Below are 25,164 nucleotides of genomic sequence, written 5' to 3'. Positions count from 1 at the left end.
ATTTTGTTAGCATAGAGTTTTTTGTAGTATTCTCTTATAATCTGTTGTATTTCTGCAGAGTCTGTTGTTATTTCTCCTCTTTGATTTCTGATTTTGTTTATTTGAGCTTTCTCCCTTTTTTCCTTTGTAAGTCTGGCTAGGGGTTCGTCAATTTTATTTATCTTCTGAAAGAACCAGCTCTTTGTTTCATTGATCCTTTCTACTGCCTTTTTCGTTTCAATAGTATTTATTTCTGCTCTGATTTTTATTATTTCTCTCCTTCTGCTGACTTTGGGCTTTATTTGTTCTTCTTTCTCTAGTTCAGTTAGGTGTAGTTTAAGATTGCTTATTTGGGATTTTTGTTGTTTGTTAAGATGTACCTGTATTGCGATGAATTTTCCTCTTAATACAGCTTTTGCTGTATCCCATATGAGTTGGTATGGCATACTATCATTTTCATTTGTTTCCAGGTATTTTTTGATTTCTTCTTTAATTTCTTCAATGATCTGTTGCTTGTTCAGTAGTGTATTGTTTAGTCTCCACATCTTTTTGTGTTTCTCAGCTTTTTTCTTGTAATTAATTTCTAGCTTTATAGCATTATGATCAGAGAAGATGCTTGTTATTATTTCAGTTTTTTTAAATTTGTAGAGGCTTGCCTTGTTTCCCAACATATAGTCTATTCTTGACAATGTTCCATGTGCACTTGAGAAGAATGTGTATTCTGGTTTTTTAGGATGAAGTGATCTGTATATGTGTATTAAGTCCACTTGTTTTAGTTTTTCATTTAGCTCCACTATTTCTTTGTTGATTTTCTGTCTGGATGATCTGTCCATTGATGTGAGTGGGGTGTTGAGGTCCCCTACTATTATTGTGTTGTTTTTAACATCTTCCTTTAGGTCTGTTAATAGTTGCTTTATGAACCTTGGTGCTCCTGTGTTGGGTGCATAGATATTTGTAAGCACTATTTCTTCTTGATGAAGTGTCCCTTTGATCATTATATATTGTTCCTGTGTGTCTCTCTTTACCTGTCTTATTTTGAAATCCACTTTGTCTGATATAAGAATTGCAACACCTGCTTTTTTTCCTTGCTATTAGCTTGAAGTATTGTCCTCCACCCCTTTACTCTGAGCCTGTGTTTGTCCTTGGGGCTGAGGTGTGTTTCCTGGAGGCAACAAATTGTTGGATCTTGTTCTTTAATCCATTTTGTCACTCTGTGTCTTTTTATTGGAGAGTTCAATCTGTTTACATTGAGAGTGATTATTGATGCATGTGGACTTAAAGCTGTCAATCTGTTGCTCATTATCTGGCTTTCCTGCTTTTCTCTTCCTGTGTGCTTTGTCCTACCCATTTGATACTGCAATTTCTTATGCTGGGTTTCTTAGATTTTTGATTATTTATGTTTTGTGTCTCTGTTCTGTTTTTTAGTTTAGTGGCTACCCTGAAGTTTACATTTAGAATCTCGTGTATGATATAGTCTATTCTCTGGTGGTCTCTTACTTACTTGGCCTAGACTAGTTTAGTTCCTTTGCTCTTCCCCTCCTAAATTATTATTTTCACTTCTTGTTCCAGCTTGTGTTATGAGTTTGTAGTTAGAGTGATAAGATCGTCTTTGCTTTGGTAGTTTCCTTACCTTTATCCTAATGCTATAGTTGAATATTTGCTATCCTATTCTGGTTCTATTTATCTGTCTTCCTACTCTGTGGTTTGTGACCCCTTTCTCCCTTTTTTCTTTTTTCAGGTATGAGAGCCTTCTTGAGGATTTTCTTGTAGTGGAGGACTTTTGGTTACAAATTCCCTGAATTTAGTCTTTTAATCTGAGATTAGCAGTAATCTTGTTACTTCATGGAAGCAAGGTTGTTACCTCGGAGGGAGCATTCTATGCCTTTAAGTTTTTCTAACTTTATAAAAATCACTGTGCTCCACAACAGAAAGCAATCCAATTCAAAAATGAGCAAAGGACTTGAATAGACATTTCTCCAAAGAAGAGATACAAAATGGCCAATAAGCAAATAAGAAGATGCTTAACACTGTTTAGTTATCAGGGAAATGCAAATCAAAACCGCACTGAGATATCACTTGACTATTACTAAAAACAGGGAAAATAATAAGTGTAGGTGAGGACGTACAGAAATTGGAGCCTTATGCATTGCTGGTGGAAATGTAAAATGGTATGTGAAATGATATGAAAAATGGTTTGGCAGTTGCTTCAGAAGTTATATATGGAATTACCATATCATCCAACAATGCCACTCTTAGGTATATCACCAAAAGAATTGAAAGCAGGGACCCAGCCAGATACTTGCATACCAGTGTTTACAGCAGCTTATTAACAATAACCAAAAAGTGGAAACAACCCAAGCATCCATGAACAGGTGGACAAATGTAGTATATATCTACAGTAGAGGACTGTTTAGCCATAAAAAGGAATGAAATTCTGACACATGGTATAACATAGATGAACCTTGAAAACATGCTAAGTGAAATAAGCTAGACACAAAAGAACAAATATTGTATAATTCCACTCACATGAGGTACCGAGAGTAGTCAAATTCATAGAGTTAGAGAGTATAGTAGAGGTTACCAGGGCCTGGTGGGGAGGCGGAATGGAGAATTCTTGTTTAATGAGTATAGAGTTTCTGTTTGGGATGATAAAAACGTTCTGGAAATGGCTAATGGTGATGGTTGCATGCCACTGGATTGTATACTTAAAAATGGTTAAAGTGGTACATTTTCTGTCTATTTTACTGTAACAGAAATATTTTAAAATATATACTATAATTTTTGACGTTATTAGTGAAAAATCTTTCCAATGTGGTGGTAAAGTTTTTGTTTCCTTGCTTTCTCTTTGAAAACTTTAAGAAATTGTAATATCTGTAAAGAATTTTAACCTAGCATTTTGCAATAGTGGAGGAAAATCTTATCATGTAATTACTTTTCTAATTCATATTTTTTACACAAAATTAGCTATTTAAATTTGTGGATTAAAAAGAAAAACTTTCTGCTTTTGGCCCTATAGAAACATGTCAAATTTGAAAAAGAGGCTTATTTCCTGAGTCGTGGGCGGTGAGAAGGAAGAGATCAACAAGACAAGTAATATAATACAGTAGATGCTTATTGACCTGATGAAATTTAAGAACCACCCTCCAGAAGTAAACATGTGAATGAGGAAAACTGGTTAATATTGGGATGATATTTGAAAAATTCAAATTACAAATATATAATGGTTGAATATTCATATATGTATTTATTGTTTCTTATTTTTCAAATTTAGTATTTTCTGTTTCCTCTTTTAAACACTTCTACATCTCTTAGGTCATACTGCAGCTGTATTGAGGCATTTTCCTTGTTTGGCTTTATCTGTAAGATTTCGAAACACGAGATTTTTTTATACTTGTTCAAAGAAGGGGCAAGGAAACGGCAAACCTGGAAATGCATCACTCTGGTGACAGATGATAAGTCTGATGACTGCTAATACTCTTCTATATGGCCTTTTTTGGACTTTCATCTTTTTCTAATATTGACTCTACCCCTTTTATTTGGAATTAGAATTCCATTGTCAAGAACTGTGAGATTTTACCCTATTTGCAGTCTAACAAGTTTTGTCGTTATGTACAGTTAGGTCCACTCCCATTCCTGGTGACCGTGACCCTGTGGGAGTGATATCCACAACGCCCTGTCCTCCAGAGCCCTTCTCAGCTTCTGTAGACTTGTGCCTGTGGCTTTCTTTATGGAGTCATTCCATCTCATATTTGACTTTCCTCTTTTCCTGCTTCCCTCTGCTTTTCTCAGCAATTGTCTTTTCTGGAGCATCCTGTCTTCTCATGGTGTACCCGAGGTAGGACAGCCTCAGTCTAATCATTTTTGCCTCCAGCAATAGTTCAGTCTTAAGTTGTTCTAGAACCCACTTGTCTGTCTTTTTAGCGGTCCAGAGTATCCACAGAGCTCTTCTCCAATACCATATTTCAAATGAATCAGTTTTTTTCCCGTCGGCCTCTTCATTGTCCAGCCTTTGCACCCATATGTAGTAATTGGGAATACAAGGGTGTGGATAATCTTGGCCTTGGTTTCTAATGACACTTCCTTACACTTGATGATCTTTCCTAATTCTTTCATTGCTGCCCTTCCAAGTCTCAGTATTTTTTTGATTTCTTGGCTGTAGTCTCCGTTTATATTGGTGACTGAGCCAAGGTAAACAAAATCTTTAACAATTTCATTGTCTTCATTGTCTATATTAAAGCTGTGTAGTTCTTCTGTAGTTGTGATTTTTCTCATCTTTGTTTTTTATTTGAGTTCATAATAGCTTACATCATTGTGAAATTTCAGTTGTATGTTATTTGTTGTCTGTCACCACATAGGTGCTCCCCTCACCCCCTGTGCCCAGTCCCCACCCCCCTTCCCCTGGTAACCACTGAACTGTTTTCTTTGTCCATGTGCTTGTTTATATTCCACATATGAGTGAAATCATCTGGTGTTTGTCTTTCTCAGTCTGGCTTATTTCGCTAAGCATAATTCCCTCCAACTCAATCCATGTTGTTGCAAATGGGATGATTTTTTTTTTCTGGCTGAGTAGTATTCCATTGTATGTATATACCACATCTTCTTTATCTAATCATCAATCCATGGGCACTTGGATTGTTTCCATGTCCTGGCTATGGTGAATAATGTTGCAGTGAACATAGGGGTGCATATGTTACTTTGGATTGTTGATTTCAAGTTGTTTGGGTAGATACCCAGTAGTGGGATAGCTGGGTCATATAGTAGTTCTATTTTTAGTTTTTTGAGGAATCTCCATGCTGTTTTTTCATAGTGGCTGTATCAGTTTGCCTTCCCACCAGCAGTGTAGGGTTCCCATCTCTCTATATCCCCTCCAACATTTGTTATTTTTAGTCTTAGTGATTATAGCCATTTTAACAGATTAAGGTGCTATCTTAGTGTAGTTTTGATTTGCACTTCCCTGATGATTAATGATGTTGAATATCTTTTCATGTGTTTATTGGCCATTTGTATATCTTCTTTGGAAAAATGTCTGTTCATATCCTCTGCCCGTTTTTTGATCGGGCTGTTTTTTGTTGTTCGCTTGTGTGAGTTCCTTACATATTATGGAGATTAACCCCTTGTTGGATATATGATTTGCAAATATTGTCTCCCAAAATATTGGTGAGTTGTCTTTTGGTTTTGATCCTAATTTCGTTTGCCTTGCAGAAGCTCTTTAGTGTGATGAACTCTCACTTGTTTATTTTTTCTTTTGTTTCCCTGGTCTGAGAAGACATGGTATTCGAAAAGATCCTTTTAAGTTCGATGTCAAAGAGTGTACTACCTATATTATCTTCCAGGAGTTTTCTGGTTTCAGGACTTATCTTCAAATCTTTGGTCCATTTTGAGTTTATTTTTTTGTATGGCATGAGATAGTGGTCTACTTTCATTCCTTTGCATGTGGCTGTCCAGTTTTCCCAACACCATTTTTTGAAGAGACTATCTTTTCTCTCATGGGATCTCTTTCCATCTCTTTATGTCATTATCTATTTCTTTCAATAATGTCCTATAGTTTTCATTGTATAAATCCTTCACCTCCTTAGTTAAATTTACTCCTAGGTATTTTATTCTTTTAGTTGCGATTGTAAATGAAATCGAAAGAATGAAATTCTTTAGGGTTTTCTATATATAAGGTCATGTTGTCTGCAAACAGTGAGTGTTTCACCTCTTCACTCTGTGTTTGGATTCCTTTTATTTCTTTCTCTTGCCTAATTGCTCTGGCCAAAACTTCCAGTACTATGTTGAATAAGAGTGATGATAGTGGACATCCTTGTTTTGTTCCTCTTCTTAGAGGGATGGCGTTCAGTTTTTCTGCATTGAGTATGATGTTGGCTGTGGGTTTGTCATATATGGCCTTTATTGTGTTGAGGCAATTTCCTTGTATCCCCATTTTGTTAAGAGTTTTTGTCATAAATGGCTGTTGGATCTTACCAAATGCTTTCTCTGCATCTATTGAGATGATCATGTGGTTTTTATTTCTCATTTTGTTAATGTGATGTATCACATTGATTGATTTTGTGGATGTTGAACCATCCCTGGTATAAATCCCACTTGATCATGATATATGATCTTTTTGATGTATTGCTGTATTCAGGTTGCCATTATTTTGTTGAGGATTTTTGCATCTATGTTCATCAGCAATATTGGCCTGTAGTTTTCCTTTTTTGCATTGTCCTTGTTGGGCTTTGGTATCACAGTGATGTTGGCCTTGTAGAATGTGTTAGGAAGCTTTCCATCTTCCCTAATATTTTGGAATAGCTTGAGAAGGATAGGTATTAAATCCTCTCTGAAAGTTTGGTAGAATTCCCCAGGAAGCTGTCTGGTCCTGGGCTTTTATTCTTTGGGATGCTTTTGATTAGTATTTTAATCTCTTTCTTTGTGATTGATCTATTCAGATTCTTTATTTCTTCTTGATTCAGCTTTGGGAGGTTGTAAGAGTCTAAGAATTTATCTTTCTTCTAGATTGTCCATTTTGTTGGCATATAGTTTTTTGTAGTATTCTCTTGTAATCCATTGTATTTCTGTGGTATCTGTTGTTATTTCTCCTTTTTCATTTCTAATTTTATTTATCTGAGCTTTCTCTCTTTTTTTCTTTGTAAGTCTGGCTAGGGGTTCGTCAATTTTATTTATCTTCTCAAAGAACCAGCTGTTTGTTTCATTGATCCTTTCTACTGCCTTTTTTTTTCAATAGCACTTATTTCTACTCTGCTTTTTATTATTTCTCTCCTTCTTACTTTAGGCTTTGTTTGTTCTTTTTGTAATTCAGTTAGGTGTAGTTTGAGATTGCTTATTTGGGATTTTTCTTGTTTGTTAAGGTGAGCCTGTATTGTGATGAATTGCCCTCTTAATACGGCTTTTGCTGCATCCCATATGAGTTGGTATGGTATGTTTTCATTTTTATTTGTCTTCAGATAGTTTTTGATTTCTCTTTTAATTTCTTCAATGATCCATTGCTTGTTTGATAGCATGTTGTTTAGTCTCCACGTATTTGTGCGTTTCTCAGCTTTTTTCTTGTAATTAATTTCTAGCTTTATAGCATTGTGATTGGAAAAGAGACTTGTTATTATTTCAGTGTTCTTAAATTTATTGAGGCTCTCCATGTTTCCCAATGTATGGTCTATTCTTGAGAATATTCTGTGCGCACTAGAGAAGAATGTATATTCTGCTGTTTTTGGATGGAGTGTTCTATGTATGTCTATTAAGTCCAACTGTCTTAATTACGTCTATTTAATTCCACTGTTTCCTTGTTGATTTTCTGTCTGGATGATCTGTCCATTGATGTGAGTGGAGTGTTGAGGTTCCCTACTATTTTTGTGTTATTATTAATGTTTTCTTTTAGGTTTATTAATACTTGCTTTATGTACTTTGGTGCTCCTATGTTGGGTGCATAGATATTTATAAGTGTTATTTCTTCTTGATGAAATGTCCCTTTGATCATTGTATACTGCCCCTCTTTGTCTCTCTTTACTTGTCTTATCTTGAAGTCTACTTTGTCTGATATAAGTATTGTGACACCTGCTTTCTTTTGTTTGCCGTTAGCTTAGACTATCGTCTTCTCTCCCTTCACTCTGAGTCTGTGTTTGTCATTGGAGCTGAGATGTGTTTCCTGGAGGCAGCATATTGGTGGGTCTTGTTCTTTAATCCATCTCTCCACTCTGTGTCTTTTTTATTGGGTACATTTACATTTAGGATGATTATTGATATATGAGGGCTTAATGCTGCCATTTTGTCACTCATTTTCTGGTTCTCCTACATTTCCTTTGTTTCTTGTCCTGTGTATTTTGGTCTGCCAGTTGAGTTATGTAGTTTTTTATATTGTGTTTCTTTGTTTTCTGCTTATTTATTATTTGTGTCTCTGTTCTGCTTTTTTATTTAATGGTTACCCTGAGGTTTGTATTCATAATCTCGTGGGTAAGATAGTCACTTTTCTAATGACCTCTAATTTCCTTAGACTAAGCCGATTCAGTCCCTTTCCTCTTCCCCTCCTAAGTTGTTTTTCTCATGAACTCCCTTAGCTTATGTTTCTCTGGGAAAGTTTTCATTTCTTTATCATACCTGAAGGATATTTTCACTGGATAGAGTATTCTTGGCTGAAAGTTTTTGTCCTTCAAAGATTTGGATATGTCATTCCAGTCTCTCCTACCCAGTAAGGTTTCTGCAGAGAAATCCGCTGAAAGCCTGATGGGGGTTCTTTTGAAGGTTATTTTCTTCTGCCTTGCTGCCCTTAGTATTCTTTCCTTGTCATGCAGTTTTGCTAGTTTCACTACTATATGCCTTGCAGTAGGTCTTTTTACGTTGACATCTTTAGGAGATCTGGCAGCCTCTTCCATGTGGATTTCCTTCCCTAGGTTTGGGAAATTTCTCTGCTATTATTTCTTTGAATAAGCTTTCTACTTCATCCTCCTTCTCTTCTCCTTCTTGAATACCTGTAATTCTTATGTTGCATTCCCTAATTCAGTCAGATACTTCTTGGAAACTTTCTTCATTTCTTTTTAGTCTTGGTTCTCTCTCCTCCAATATCTGGAGCATTTCAACATGTTTATCTTTGATTATGCTGATACACTCCTCTGTGGTGTCCGCTCAAGCATTCAGGGAATCCATATTTTGTTTTGTTTCTTCCATTTTGTCTTTTATCTCTAATATTTCTGATTGATTCTTCTTTATGGTTTCAGTCTCTTTTGTGAAGTAGTTCCTGAACTTGTTGAATTATTTCTCTACATTCTCTTTTACCTTGTTGAGTTTTTTGATGATAGCTGTTTTAAATTCTTTGTCATTTAGATTATGTGTTTCTGTGTCTTCAGGACTGGTTTCTGAGAACTTGTCATTTTCTCTCTGGTCTGGAGATCTAATATAATATTTGATATTGCTAGAGGGAGTGGCTCTGTTTTTAGCATCCTCTTGTTATTTGGTCACAGTTACCACCTATTACCACTGGGTGGGGGTCAAGAGCCACGTATTCTGAGCCCTCTGACTTCAGCCAAAATCCCAGGGGCTGGAGCCGCACCGAGCGGGTGGGGGGAGGGGTGCTTTCTCCTGTGTGCTCTCAGGGTTTTCTCCCTCTGCTCTCGCTATCTGCTCTCCTGGGGTGTTGGCTTGATAAGATCACTCCCCGCGAAAGTTTTTGCCCTGGTAGAGGGCTTTTCTCTAGGCTGCAAGGGCCCTTGGGAGTCTTTGATGTTCCCATGAACAAAGGTCCCCTCCCCCATTCCTTTCCTGTTGGAGGCCACCCATGGTCCTAGATTGCAGTCTTTAGGGGAGGAAGTAAAGTTTTCTTACCTCATTCCACCTCCTCCGAGGGGGGCTCCAGCCTCTCTGCCCTCGGTTGTATGGCTGCATGGGTCTCTCTGACATTATTTGTGTTGTGTTTGTATGTCCTCTGTTGGAGTGTGAATGTCCTTTTCATTGTCTATTGGAGAGGAAAGATTACTAGGAAAACTCACTCTGCCGTGATGCTGACATCACTTTGCTGATGTTTGTCATCTTGATGTTCAGTTGCAGTCCTGCTTTGGCACTTTCTTCTTCTACTTTCATCAGAAGTTGTTTCACGTCATTGCTGTTTTCTGCCAATAAGATAGTGTCATGTGCATATCTTACATTGTTGATATTTCTTCCACCAATTTTCACTCCTCCTCCATCTGAATCTAGCCCAGCTTATCATCTGATATGTTCTGCATACAGATTAAACAGACAGGGAGATAAATACACTCTTGTCTGATACGTTCCTCTATAGGAAACCATTCTGTCTCTCCATATTCTGTCCTGACAGTGGATTCTTGTCCACAATACGGGTTACACATCAGGACAATAAAATGCTGAAGCATGCCTGTTTCTTTCAGAGCAGGCTGTAGCTTTTCATGATCTGTGCAAATGCTTTACTGTAATCTATAAAAAATAACCTTCTTCTGAAATTATTTGGAGCACTCCAGTAGCCAACGAATAATCACATTAGATCTCATGTACCTCTCCCTTTTGAAAGTCCAGCTTGGACATCAGGCGTTTATTGCTCCATGTAAAGTAAAAACCTTTGTTGCAGCACCTTGAGCATTACTTTGCTTGCACAGGAGGTTAGAGCACTGGTCCTATTCTTACTGCATTCCTTGGCATGTCCTTTTTTGGGGACTGGAATATATATTGAGCATTTCTAGTCTGTAGCCCATTGTTGGATTTCCATATTTGTTGGCATATTCTTGTTAGGATTTTGACAGATTCAGGCTCTGTGGCTTGAAATAATTTTATCAATATCCCATCTAGCGCTGGTGACATTTATTTCTTCCTAGTACTTTCATGGCAGCTTTCACTTCACTTTCTACAATTACGTGGTCTTCCTCGTAGGAATCTTCTTCAAAGGAATCTGTCATCCTTGTCTCTTCTATATAGATCTTCAGTATACTGTTTCTACCTTCCCTTTATGTTCTCCTGATCAGATGGCGTGTTTCCCTGTTGGTCGTTTACCATTCCTAATCTAGTTTTAAATTTCCCTTTGATTGCTTGAATCTTCCGGAAGAGACCTCTCGTTCTTCCTTTTTTGTTATTTTCTTTAGTCTCTTTGCATTGGCCATTATAATACTTCTCTTTATCTCTATGTGATAGTCACTGAAAAACTTCCTTCAGGATTCTAACCCTGCTTTTGTCACCTTTTGCTTTTCACCTGTCTTTAACAAATTTTAGTGTTTCTTCTGTCATCTGTCTTGATTTTTCTTTTCTTTTTACTTCAGGTATTATCGTTTTGAATTCTTCCTTATTAAAATATTTCTGTTTTCAGTCCATAGTTCTTCCAGTTCTTGGTCAATTAAGTTTAGCCATGCAAATCTGTTTTTTTATATGGGCTTTAAATTTGTCAAGAATGTTGTTTACATTATATTTTGGCACTATATTCCTAATTTTAGTGCTCTTCTTCAGCTTTACTCTGATATTTGATATAAAAAGTTCGTGGCCAGTACCACAGTGTGCTCCTAGTCTTGTTTTGGCAGAGACAATACAGCTTCTTCATCTCCTGCTTCTAATTATATAGTCTATTTGATTTCTACATTGGCCGTGTGGTGATACCCATGTATACATGTTTCGTTGCTTGAAGCAAGTATTTGCCATGGACAGATTGTTGGCTTCACAGAAATCCATGAGCCAGTCTCCTGCTTTGTTTCTGATCCCAGTCCAAATTTTCTAGTGACATTTGATTCCGCATTATTTCCTACTTTTGCATTCCTGTCACCTATAATGATCAGCATGTCGTATTTTGGTGTATAATCAATTTCTTCTTGGATGCTTGTGTAGAAACTTTCAATTTCATCTTCATTGACTATAGTTGGGGCATAGACTAACAAATCTAACAAACTGCTCAACCATAATTTCATGGATACTGATAGGAGACATGAGACTTTTGTTAATACCACATTGCCTTGAATAATGTAGCTTTACATTAGTTGTTGAAATTATTTAGTGTTCTTTAATTTTGTTCTTTAAATTGTTTTTGGATATTCTAGTCCCTTTACTTTACCATATAAATTTAAGAATCAACTTGTTGATAACTACAAAGATGTTCTACTGAGATTTTGATTGGGATTGTGTTTAATCTATATATTAATCTGAGAGAATTGAGCCATCCAATTCATGGACATGGTATATTTTTTCAGTTACTCAGGTCTTTGATTACTCTTGTCAGTGTTCTGAGTTTTCAGCATAAAGATCCTGCACAAATTTTGTATATCTATAGCTAAGTATATTTTTGATGCTGTTGTAAATGCTACTGCTTTTAAAAATTTTAATATACTAACTTGTTGCTAGTATATAAAAATTCTATTGATTTTTGTATATTGACTTTATATTCTATGCATTGTTAAAATTGTTTATTAGTTCTGGGAATTTTTTGTAGATTCCTTTAAATGTTCTATGTAGACATTCATATGAATAAGGACAGTTTTTATTGCTTTGTTTCCAATCTGTATGTCTTTTATATTTTATTCTTTCCTGACTGCACTTACCAGGACTTCCAGTACAATTTTGAATAGAAATGCTGAGAACAAATGCCTTTTCCTTGTTCCTGGTCTTTTATTAGTCTTTTAATATTAAATATAAAATTAACTTTAGGTTTATTTAGATGCCTTTTATTAGGTTAAGGAAATTCCCTTTTATTCCTACTTTGCTAAGAGTTTTTTTAAAAAAAAAATCAGGAATGAGTGCTGAGTTTTGTCTAGCATCTCTTCTGTAGCTATCGTTATAATAGTTTTTCTTGGTTAAATCATTAATCTGGTCTCCTTCGTTGTTTGACTTTCACATTTTGAACCAGCTTTGTATTCCTGCCATAAACCCTACTTGTTTGTGAGCCCTCTTTGATCCATAGGTTATTTAGATGTGTTTTTGAATACTATATTTGGGATCTTTTTGGCTATCTTTCTGCTACTCATTTCTAGCCTAATTCCATAGGATAATATAATTTGTGTTATTTTTGTTCTTCTAATTTTTAAAAAATTTGTCAAAACTTGTTTTATTTTGGTGAATGTTTCCTACACACTTGCAAAGAATGTATATCCCTCCCTGGTTGGTTGGAATAATTTGTTTTTGAATGGAAAAGGAAAACGTTTTAACCTTTTTATAAGATTACACCTTAAATCTGAATTGCTCTGTAGCCAGTGGGGGAATAGAAAGGATTTTGGGATTCAGAATACTTGGTTCTAGATAGGCCTGCTTTTTACTAACTATATTATTTCAAATAAATCCTTTTGAGCTTCTGTTTTTCTCTTTTGTTAAATATTATTGATGGATGTGATTTTGGGAAACCCATCTTTTCTTTAGGATAGTATGCATTACATTTTATAGCACAAGGTTTAAAAGTTAATACGTTTACTCTTTTCTCAGCTATTATAACATTCTTTTCCTTATTTTTTTATTTTTTATTTTTTGTGAGGAAGACTGTCCCTGAGCTAACATCTGTTGCCAGTCTTAACTCTTTTTGCTTGAGGAAGATTGTCGCTGAGGTAACAGCTGTGCCAGTTTTTTTCTACTTTGTATGTGGGATGCTGCCACAGTGTGGCTTCATGAGCTGTGCGTAAAGTCTGCCAAAGCGGAGTGCGTGAACTTAACCACTATACCACTGGGCCGGCCCCTCCTTCTTTATATTTTTGACTCAGTTTAAACAGTTGTAGTCTTACGGATTATGTGAGATGTTAGGACTCCATAAAGTTTCAGTTTATTGCAGAATCTCCCAGTTGCAGATATCAATCTGAGCAGCAGTTTTTGTTTCTAAATAAACTTCGTATTTTGTGAGAGGATTAGAATTCTCACAGTGGTTGTATGTCACTGCCATAAAATAATCAAGGAATATGAAGATGGCAGTGAAAGGTATATAAGGCACAGGCTTCATAAGAAGTATATTGTAAAAATTGTCAATTAACAAGAACTGTGAGGAATTTAGAAGTACTTTTAAGGTTTGTGGAAATGTTGAAGAAAATGGTGAGGGCATAATTTTATAATGGTGTAATTGTGTAGTGAAATGGATTATAAAAATGCAGATAAGTTGTATTGAAACTTACATTTTGTGGTGTTTTGACAACTGGGGTGAATCAGATATTTTAAAAGTACCATGGGTTTACTTTTTTAATTTGTTGGTAGTGTCTATGAGGATGTCATCAGAATGTTGAGGGACTCTTTTCAAACTGTTGGAGATATTGCGTAAGCATTGCTTTGCAGTTTTCTAGCAATCAGACAAGATACTTGAGAGAGAAATACTGAGTGCTGTGCTTTCTTTGTTAAGGAAATAGAAATGCTACATGAGATTCTAAAAGTAAAAATTTACATCTTTTACAAAAAATTATGATGGTGTGAAGTTTTTTGAAGGCATTCAAAGGATATAGCAGGATTCAGTTTTGTATAAGGTGGAGATAAGCTGTTGATTAGCTCTCGGTTGGTTTGTGAGATATTGTAATTAGGCTAAATTGAATGGGTGATGGGTGTTTGAGAAATGAGTTCTAGTGCTTTGTTCCAGATAATTCAAGATCTGATATCTATTAACTACTTAAAACTTTTGACTAGCTGAGACACTGCTTTTTTTTTTAAGAAAACAACAGCAACAAATAACAGTATCCTAGGAAAGATATCATTAGCACTATTTAAAGATGCTGTCTTTTCAATACCACTATTTACATGATTATAATTCATGAGCAGTCTCTATTAGATTTATTGCTGAATGAACAGTATCACTGAATTCATTCTGCATCTTTTATTTTAGGGACGACTGTTTTGCTTACATCCTTATTGTCCTCTCTGGGGTCTTTAGTGTTACTAGAAATCATAAAGTTAGGTAATTTTCCTAATAAACCCATGTCAGTTCTGTAGTCTCTGTAGATTTGGGATGGGATCTATTGGCTCTCAGCTTCAAGGTGGACCCTAAACCACCATCCTGGTCCTTTCAGTATTTGTCACTTGTTTTGCTGAGATGTGTGACCTCTGTGCAGTTCATCTTTTTCTTTTGGGAAGGCAAACTTCTCTTGATGGAAGGTGTTTTTATCCTTTTCGTTCTAAGGTGCCTCTCAAATTAACAATTTTGTTCATATCAAAAGTTGCCCAAAGTGGGAGCATTGTCTTAAGTATTTCTTGGTATAAATATGCCATTTAGAAAGATAAGTACCTGAATTTAGAAGAAGCAGGTGTCTGGCTTTGAGAGAGGGGGTGGTGTTTAAATTGATTAAAAAAATCCGTTTTGTGAAAGTGTTGCTTGTGTACCTTATGTCTCAGAACTGTGACCTAAAGATTGTCTACCTTCAAGTAGAAACCTGACAACCATTCCTGGGTGATTGGAGGTTTGCAGAGAACTCTCCCAGGCAAGACTCTTAACAGATAAAACAATCCAAGACTGAGGAAAGTTATTGTAAGGGTTTATGAGTTGTCTAAAGTAAAGTTTGTCCAAAGAATGCTCTGCATCTGAGAACTGTTCAGGGAACTGACCTATTGGCGGCTATGCCATCCTGATGTCTTAGAGACTCATACAACAAAAAAGTCCACCAGCTCAAGACAGCTAGGCTGTTGTGAGTAATAAGGAAGCTTTCCATCAAGGATAAGTTTTCAAATTTGATCACGTAATGATGTTATTTAATTTAGAGAGAGGAACAGAAGTTGGTTAGATAAAAAAAAGTTATTATTAGGTAAAGATAATGGAAAAATGGATAAAAGGAAATACAGATAAGACCATTTATATTTTGAATAAACAAGGTAAGCACTGTAAATATTAACCTAAGAATTTTTAGATATGTAAGAATATGTATTTGCAAGGCTTTTCTTCAAAAGGTTAATGGTTTACAAAAGCCTATGATTTTCTAAGGAACAGGGCCAAATAGTTTGCCTTGTAAAGTTTTTATAAATACCTGACTTTGCCATCTGATTGCTTTTGAAATCATTTTCTGAGCTAGCTATTAATATTTTTAGTGTGTGTGAAATTACACATTTGTAAACCTAATTTGAGGCTGTGCAGCACAGGTATTAGGAAGATTTTATGCAAAACTTTCTCTGCTATTAATAGAAAATCAGAAGGAATCCCTTGCTAGTAAAATTTATATTTACATTGAAACTATTGTTAAAACCTAATACAGGGGCCAGCCTGGTGGCGCAGCTGTTAAGTTCGCACGGTCTGCTTCAGTGGTCCGGGGTTCACCGGTTCAGATCCTGGATGTGGACCTATGTACTATTTGGCAAGCCATGCTGTGGTAGGCATCCCACATAAAAAGTAGAGGAAGATGGGCACGGATGTTAGCTCAGGGCAGGTATTCCTCAGCAAAAAAAAGAGGAGGATTGGCAGCAGATGTTAGCTCAGGGCTAATCTTCCTCAAAAAAACCCAAAAAACAAAAAACTTAATACGAAATGACCAGACATATTTAATTTACCTTTATGCAGTCATTAGAAATAAGTTGAAATGCATTGTTAGGAAATTCAGATTTTCAAGTTAGGGAGTTACATGTCATTAGTTTGATGACCTGAAATTATTTTACTGAGAAGTAATTTTTCATTTATTTTATTTTTTAAAATAAACTTTTAAAACAATTGAAGTATAATTTACGTATAGAAAAGTATAGATGAACTTTTCTATATTGATGAACTTTTACAAAGTGAACATACCTTTGTAACCGTAACCTAGATCAAGATATCAACACCTCTGAGGCCTGCCTGTCTCCTGTCCCAAATAACTCTTTACCCCAAAGGTAACTACTCTTCTGACTTTTTAGTCAGAGATTAGTTTGGCTTGTTTTTAAATTTAATAAAAATAGAACTTAAAAAAGATCTGTGTATATGCTTTCTTCCCCTCTTGGTTTCTTTCACACAGCAGTGCATTTGTGAGATGTTTCTTATATTGTGTGTGGCATTAGTTTTCTCATTTTCACTGAGGTTTAGGATTCTGTTGTATGAATATACTATGGTTTATTTCTCCCTTCTACTGCCAGTGGACTTTTGGGCTCTTAAAAATAATGCTGCTATGATAAATCTTGTACATATCTTTTTGTGCACATATGTGCACATTTCTATTGATTGTACACCCAGGAGTGGTATTATTTAGTCATTGGGTGTGCATTTTCACCTTTAGTAGATTCTTCCAAATAGTTTTCCATACTTGTTATACCAATTTACATTTCTACTTGCGGAGTATGAGAATGTGTTGCTGCACATTCTCGTTTACACTTGGTATTATCTGGTTTTTAGATAAAAGCTAGTCATTTTGGTGGATAGTAGTATCTTCTTGTGTTGTGTATCTGTTTTCCTGATAGTGATGGTGGACACCTTCCTTTTCAATATGTTTATTGGTTTTTGAAATTATCTTTTGTGAAGTTTTGTTTGGTCTTTAGCCTGTCTTAAAAATTGGGTTGTCTTTTTCTTTGTGATTTAAAGTTGTTTTTTTAAAAAACACTTTGTATATAAGTCCTTTGTTGGACATGTGCATTGCCAATATTTTTTCCTACTCTGTAGCTTGCGTTCTCACTTTTTTAAGAACACACTTCTTTAGTTTTTTTTTTTTTTGAGGAAGATTAGCCCTGAGCTGACATCTGCTGCCAATCCTCCTCTTTTTGCTGAAGAAGACTGGCCCTGAGCTCACATCTGTGCCTATCTTCCTTTACTTTATATGTGGGATGACTACCACAGCATGACTTGCCAAGCGGTGCCATGTCCGCACCTGGGATCCGAACTGGCGAACCCCGGGCCTCTGAAGCAGAATGTGTGCACTTAACTGCTGCGCCACCCAGCCGACTCCCACAATTCTTTAATTTTAACGAAGTCCAGTTTGTTGTGTTTTGATTTTAGTGTCTTGTTTAAGAAATCTTTGCCTATTTCAAAGTCATGACAATATTTTCCTGTCATCTTATAGAAGCTTTATTGTTTTAAACTTTATTGTTTAGGTTTCTAATATACTTTATTCTTCCTCCTTTTTCCATGACCTGTGGATAGATATAATTCATTTGATTGATTTTAACAGTGGTAGTGATAGAAAATCTATTGCTATAGCTCACTCATAAGAAAATATTTTATTTTTATGTGTGGTATTGTAATTTCTAGTATGGTAACATTTTCTGCTAGTTAAGATAGATTATTTTTTTATTCTGGTAATTCTTTAAAAGAAATTAAAAAAATTTTTTTTTCTGACTCTAAAAGAGGCTGTCAGTTTTACTTAATATTGTCATGTTCTGTCTTATTTGTTTGTTTTGTTTTGCTTTTGAAGAGTCACAGTATGTGCCTTAAAGACATTGGGTTGTACAGTCAAAGGTGGCTACTGTATTTAAGCAGATGACTGAGTCTCTATAAGCCTTGTTTTTTTTAATCGATAAAATGGGGAGTTAATGAGGTGATTAACAAAAAGTGTGTGTAAGTTTTTTCAAGTCCTAAGCAATGGGACTGGCAAACAGTAAGAGCTTTACTAGTATTTAGTGCTTTATTCTTGAAATTTGAACTTTTTGAAGGTTATTTTGACTTGAGACTTGATTGAAAGGATATATACTGTGTTTATTATAAAATTTACAGCTAACTTTTGTAAATAGTAAAAACAATATGTCATTTTATACATTGTTTGTTTATTATGGGTAAAAAAATTTTGTTTTTTTAGTACCAGCATAGGGTGGATTTTAAAATGCTTCCTTATGTTAATTTTTAAAAAATAAAAATAGAATAAATACTTTGTGAAATATCTTTCCACTTCACTGGCTCTACTTTAACTCTGTAGATGATACAGTTACATCGTCTAGGTGCTACTTAAAAGGTAGCTAGATACCAGAATGTCGAATATGACATTGTATATTGATGGACAGGAAGAATTTAACATATGAATGCTTCTCTAAGACATTGTTAGCACACTGTTTTCTTGGTCTGTAATTTTTTAAATTCGATTTGATATAGAGTCTCATTCTTTTTGTAGTGTAGTAAACTCTGCCAGTATCTTGATAATTCATTATTTTTCCGTATGTTACATGTAAAATTTCAGTTATTTATAAGATTGTGCCAAAGTTTAAGCATTCATTTTGGTTTTTAAAGTGTTGTAAAAAACAAATTGCTCTCATATAAATGATATTCTTGGGTAGATTTTACGGAGTAGTTGAAAAATTATTTCTTTTCTTTTTTTCTTTTTTTTATCATTTAGGGAGTGTCAGCCATCAGCAGAACTTTTAAAAGGCTATCTAAGTATTTGGTAAGTACATGTTCACCATGTTAATTACTTTGCATATTACTTGACTTTACATATATGTTACATTAATGACATTTACAATAACCAGTGTCAATTACAATTATAATTTATATTTCTTTCAATTTTTACTTGGTACTGAAATTTCTTCTCTTTATACTTATTCTGATCCTCTTCTGATATCCTCTGTATGTCTTGTATCCAGAAAATTCTCTTAGTGTACAACCTCAGTATTAAAAGAGTTCAAGGAAACTAATAGTTTTATTGGGCAGGAATGCTAATACTTTTTGAATGGAACAGGATTTTCCCTACTTGAGATTTTTCTATTAGCCTTTGATATGTCACAGTACAAATTTCTTCTTTAGCCATCCATTACTCGACCCCTCCTTATCTTAGGTCCTATTCACGACCATAAGGCAACATGAAGACCCGTACTATGGTCAGGCCATAAGCTGTTTCCTATCTGGGCTACTCCAGTTTCTTTGTAATAGCATTATAATATGAAAAATTTGATAGTTGTCTGTAGTTAAGAATTTCATAAGCTTATGATTTAACTAAATACAGCTCTTTTTTATTTTTGAGTAAAAGTAGAGTTAATCTCAGAATGTGTTTTACTTCAACTATATAGTATTTTAGACTTGCATGCTGTGGTGACTGTGTAGATATAACAATACTTTGGTTAATCATGACAGATTTTAAAATTATTAAATATATTTCAGCAGTGGGGGGAAGTACTGAGGCATTGGTTAACCAAGTGTCATGGTATAGTTTTTTTATTGTTTTAACGTAGTCAGTAAAATATTTTTAAGGATGAATATATTTATTTGGTTAGCTAGAGGAAATTTCCTAGGTATGTGAAGAAATGTTTAATAATAAACATTAATTTCTTTTATTATACTTCTTAATGTGTTTGAAACAATAAATATTCAACCAAATGATGTTTCTAAGATTCTATAATAATCATAGTTGATGCTTAAATATCCAACAATTGTACTACCCTGTTTACTGTATATTTATAATAAATATAACATTTTTAGGAGCACATGGTATTACAAAAATCTCTTAAAGAAATTTTTACTACTTTAAAATGTGGTAACTGATTTCCAGAGATGTATTAAGTAGAAAAGAATAACTTACTGTCATTTTTTTCCCCAATGATGCATAACTTTCAGTTTGTTTGAGGGAGACAATCATCTTTACATTGTATGTGTTTATGATATATATTTTTGCAAGTTAATTAATTAATTTTTAGTGACTCCTCTATTGAGATACAGTTCACATACCGGAACATTCATCCCTAAGCGTACAGTTTAGTGGTTTTTAGTATATTCACAGTTGTGCAATTATCACTACTATGTAATTTTAAGACACTTGTCCCTCCTTCCCCCTAGAAAAACCAAACCAATCCTTTATCCATTAGCAGTCATTCCGTATTTCCCTTCAACCCCCGCCCCATTCTGCCGCGTCCCCCCTGCACCCTAGGCAACCACTAATATACAGTTTCTGTGGATTTGCCTATTCTAGACATTTCATATAAATGTAATCATACAATATTTGTCCTTTTGTGACTAGCTTCTTTCACTTAGCATAATGTTTTCAAGGTTCGCCCATGTTGAAGCATGTATCATTCATTTGTATGGTCAAAAAAAATTTTCGTCGTATGCCACATTTTGTTTACCTATTCGTCAGTTGATGGGTTGTATCTGCTTTTTTTGGGAATGCTTTTGCAGTGAACCTTCTCCTGTAAGTTTTTGTTTGGACGTATGTTTTCATTTCTTTTGGGAATATACTTATAAGGATGAAATTGCAGGGTAATCTGGTAACTCTATATTTAACTCTGAGAAACTGTCAAAGTGGCTGCACTATTTTACAGTTCCACCAACAGCGTGTGAGGGTTCCAATTTCTCCACACCCTCAGAGACACTTGTTATTGTCAGTCTTTTTTGCATTTTAGCCATCCTAGTAGGTGTGCAGTTGTATTTCATTGTGGTTTTGATTTTCATAATAAGTAAGGATGAGCATTATTTTATGTGCTTATTAACCATTTACATATATTCTTTGAAGAAATGTTTGTTCAGATCCATTGCCCATTTTTTTATTGGGTTGTCTTTTTATTGTTGAATTGTAAGCATTCTTTATATATTCTAGAAATTAGTCCCTGATGAAATATGTGATTTGCAAATACTTCCTCCCATTCTGTGATTGTCTTTTCACTTTCTTTCTAGTTTCTTTGAGTCACAAAAGTTTTCAATTTTGGTGAAGTCCAATTTATCTGTTTTTTCTTTTGTTGCTTGTGCTTTTGGTGTCATATTGCAAATTTATTTTTAAATAGATATTCATTGATAGTCTGGGTCTGTGACAAGATTTTAATTGTCACAGGACTATAAAGCATTGGCATTTTCTGTGTTTGACAGCCAAAGCCCAAAGGAAGCAATTATCTTTGTATTTGTGCTTCAATTCCTCAGCTAATTATTTTAAGCAAAACATTATGTTTTGAATCCCATGTGTTACCATGAAAATGTTAGCTGTGTGTGATATGTTTATTGATATTAGTCTTGTGAATTCATGTTTAGTTTTTTGGATTGGAGAAGAACTTATTACTTTCGTTTATCATGACACTTATTGCATATGTGACTGCATACCTTAATAAACCATTGCTTTTAGGCGAAGGGTATTATCAGAGTTTTTTTTTTTTTTTTTTTTAATCTTTCCTGTGAGGAGAGAATAGATTTTTGAGAATCTTACTGATGTTAATCTTGTGCAGGTTATTTGTAGGCAATAATATTTTGGTGTTTTTGTAAACCTGCGTATGGAATATGTATATGTTCCCTCTGCTTTATTAAGTATGTGTGTTTTTAATTTTTATGAGAGCATTTTTGTTCCTTATTTTTTAATCATTATGTGGCTTCTTTTATCAATTGAAGGCATATTTCAGGATATATTGGCCTATAATGTTGTCTTATTTAGCTTTTTAGAGAAATGGCTTATAACAGTGGAATGTACTACTCTTAGTTGCATTGTCTTTCTGTGTAAGGACAAGATTTTGTAATTAGTGTAATAGCTGTATTTTTGTTAGGGGAGTTTACTTTTGTTTGTATCTTTCATGTTATCTAACAGTATTCTGTGTTAACGTCAAATAACCAAAAGTCTAGTTTAATGAAAGTTTCTAGAGCTAATATCGTTGATAATTCTTTTTGTTAGTTGATTTTAAATCATGTGGCCATTGGTTAACAATCACTTAAGTGCCCATTGGATGGGTAACATTGTTCTTTACATTGATGTTTTTATAGTTTGCTTTATACCATCCGTGGCCAGTTTGCAGTGGAAAAGGAAATAAAAACTGACATATCTCATTCATGGTGGTGGTCAGTTTTCAATTTTGATATCAAAATAAAGAAAAGATTTAGTTGAGAGTTACCTTCTCCTATGTGTATGTCAAATGTGGTAATTAAGAGGATTTTCATGACCTATGTATGGCTGAATTAAGGCAAAATGGCGTCTGTGCACTATTCTTTCCCCATTCTCTTGTTCCATATGCTTCATAACATAATAATTGAGTATATATTAATTTTTTTGAGTATTTATATTTGAAATGGGGGTTTAATATTAGTAGTAGAGACCCCTTTTTCTTACAAGGGTAAGAAGGATTACCCTTTAGTTCAACCACTAATTTGTCACTAAAATCAATAGAGGCTGCCTTATACTGTAGGTAGCAGCTTCTCACCACGTGTCCTAGAGTTTGCTACTCCGCTGATCCATAATATGCCTTGGAGATAATGGTGTCAGGCTTGTATGGATAGAACAGTTGAAGTATTCTTCATCAGAAGAGTCTTTCACTGCTTAGTAATCTTACTCAGGAAAGCTCACCTGGACTTAGGTTATTCTAAATGTCACATTGTTTTTCCAGAAATGCCTGAAAACTTTGCACAGTAGCGTTAACTCTCTTTTCTCCCAATATAGTTACTGTAATAACCATGTCATGTAGGGAAGTTTTCCTTCAGAACTCACTTTTTAAATGAAAAACTTAATCTAGATTAAGCCATATTTAATCTAGTAGCCATCTCAATTTTATTCTGAATAATACCCAAGGTTTCCATTCTCCTGATCTTTCTTCACAAATTTCCCAGTCCATTAATCTAAATAATTACAATTGTTTATTTCGTCTGCTTTGTTCCCTATTCATGGATTGCCTAGCTTTCCTAGAGTTGTACCAGTTTACTGTCTTGAGAGGTTCCTAGTATAAATTCACATTTTTTCCCCTAGCTTAGCCTCCTTGCTTCTGATATTCCTTATCTCTTTTTGATCTTCTATTTCATTCTGCATTTTAGTTATTTGGAGTCTTTTCACTCTCCTCAAATGACCAGTCCTATCCTTATTTCTCTTCTTTTTTCATTTCATATTTTATATTCTTTTCTTTCCTCAGTCTATCTTTACTCAAAGGATAAGATGTTTTCATTTCTTTTGAAAGCTAACATCTATATCCGTAGTCTTATCTCTTCTTCCCCTTCACTAGAACCTTGCTGTTTCCTGTTATTCTCCCTCTTTTGCTCCATGCTGGGTTATCTGCTTTTTCACACCTAATCTTGAAAAATACCTCGCTTCTATTCATTCACCATCCTTCCCATTATCACCAACCTTGTTTGATTTATAGGTGACTCTAGGTGTCCAATTTCTCAACTCTTATTCAGCTATCTTCTGCAGTTTTTTTTTTTTTTTTGAGGAAACTTAGCCTTGAGCTAAAATCTGCTGCCAATCTTCCTCTTTTTTGCTGAGGAAGACTGGCCCTGAGCTAATATCCATGCCTATCTTCTCTACTTTGTATGTGGGATGCCTGCCACAGCATGGCTTGACAAGTGGTGCGTAGGTCCTCACCCAGGATCCAAACTGGTGAACCCCTGGCCACCGTAGTGGAACGTACAAACTTAACTGCTGCGCCACCAGGCCGGCCCCTAACTTCTGCAGTTTGACTATTTTTCTGCTAGTGTTCTGCTTCCTCAAGTGAAAGTAAACCACTTTTCTCACCTAACCAGTAGATAAACATTGGTTAGGCTGATGTTAAAATGCTCTGTATCATCCCCAAGGTAAGACTGAGTTCCAATTGCTAAATCTGTGTCTTTTCATTTTTCCTCCTGTCCTATCTTCTTCAGTTTTAGTATTTTGCTTCTTCTTAATGTTCATTTCTTCCTTGTCTTCTGCAGTATTGTACTTTAGTGGTTTTTCTACTCTCTCTCTGACTAGATGTTTGTTTTGTTACTGCTTTTTTGTATATACCTGTTAAGTGTAAACTGAATTGAGAGTTTGCTCTTTGCTCTTCCTCATTATATATCATTTCTAGGTAATGGTCTCTGTTTTCATTATGGAAATTATCACAAATTTATGATGACTCACAAGTGCTGCGTTTTCCTTCATTACCCATTTTACCTCAGTCGTTATGTCCTCAGCACCTCAAAATTGTTATTTCTGAAGCTGAAAAATTTCCCTTGTACAATGCTTGCTATGTGGTTGGAATTCAGTAAATGCTTGAATCACTGAATGAAATCATTATCTGAGTCTCCGAATCTCTTCAGTTTGTTCTTTTTTTAAGCTAATGATTTTAACTGTTCACCTATTCTCATGTCACAAGCCCTATAACATCTTCGACCAACTCTTGTCTATGTTGTCATATTTCGGTCCTGAGCTTAACTAATGAAGCAGATGATATTCTTGTTTGCTGATGGTAGAAATAAGGATTGCAGAGATTGTGATTTGCTTATGATTTCACAGGTAGTGGTGGAGTTGAAAATTAAAATTAGGTTTCTGATTGCATGTTTCCTGGTTTTCACAGAAAACGTTCTAATGATAAAAGCAGTTTGATGGACAAGAAATTACTCTCAGTGTACTATGTGAGTTAAGGGAGAGCAGATTGGAAGGTGGGAGTACTTTAAATTCTTGTGTGATGAGATGAAGGTCCTAATCTGGTGGAAAGAATGGAAATCATGGACATGAGAAGTTTTTTAGTCAACATTAATAGAATTTTGAGATTCTGATAGCCAGTAATGATGCAGTGATGCCAGTCAAGTAGTTGAGGGAACCATTCCTTAGATAACAGTTATAAAATTTGGATAAAATATTCAAAGACAAACTCTAGCTACTTAAAAGCAACAGAAAATGACCAAAAGAAGGCAGAACCCAGATGAGAGGTTATCCTTTAAAGCCTGCAACTGCAATGTGTAAGAATTGTATATTTGTGGCTTTCTTGCATTTGGGTGCATCCTAGCCTCCTGTAGTTCCAGTGGCATGGGACAGAAGTTAGGGCTAACCAAGCAGCTGGAAATTTTCTGAGGGAAACCCTGGAAGCAAGATAAACGTTGAGCAGGTAAACAGAAACTGATGGAGTTTTTCCACAGCTCACCGCCATTGCAAGCCATTAAAGGAAGTTCATTAGTATGAAGGGAAACAGCACCAGATGGCAAGTGCCATCTACAGGAAGGAATCAACATCAAAAATAGTAAATATGTGGGTAATT

At 35.0% G+C, this 25,164-nt stretch overlaps 1 protein-coding gene across 6 annotated transcripts in view; it reads left to right on the top strand.

Moving 5' to 3' along the window:
• FBXW7 (F-box and WD repeat domain containing 7) overlaps positions 1–25,164 on the top strand; it is a 219,646-nt gene that overhangs the window by 54,538 nt on the left and 139,944 nt on the right. For all 6 annotated transcript variants that reach the window (XR_011501963.1, XM_014868521.3, XM_070504910.1 and 3 more), the window contains exon 2: positions 18,618–18,665. The gene's annotated coding sequence lies outside the window, so the exon portion shown is untranslated. The remainder of the gene's footprint in view (positions 1–18,617; positions 18,666–25,164) is intronic.

Source organism: Equus asinus, chromosome 3 (genome assembly GCF_041296235.1).
Source record: "Equus asinus isolate D_3611 breed Donkey chromosome 3, EquAss-T2T_v2, whole genome shotgun sequence".
NCBI classification, from domain to species: Eukaryota; Metazoa; Chordata; class Mammalia; order Perissodactyla; family Equidae; genus Equus; species Equus asinus.
The sequence above is the reverse complement of the archived record's forward strand: the minus strand, read 5'-3'. Positions and strand labels throughout refer to the sequence as shown.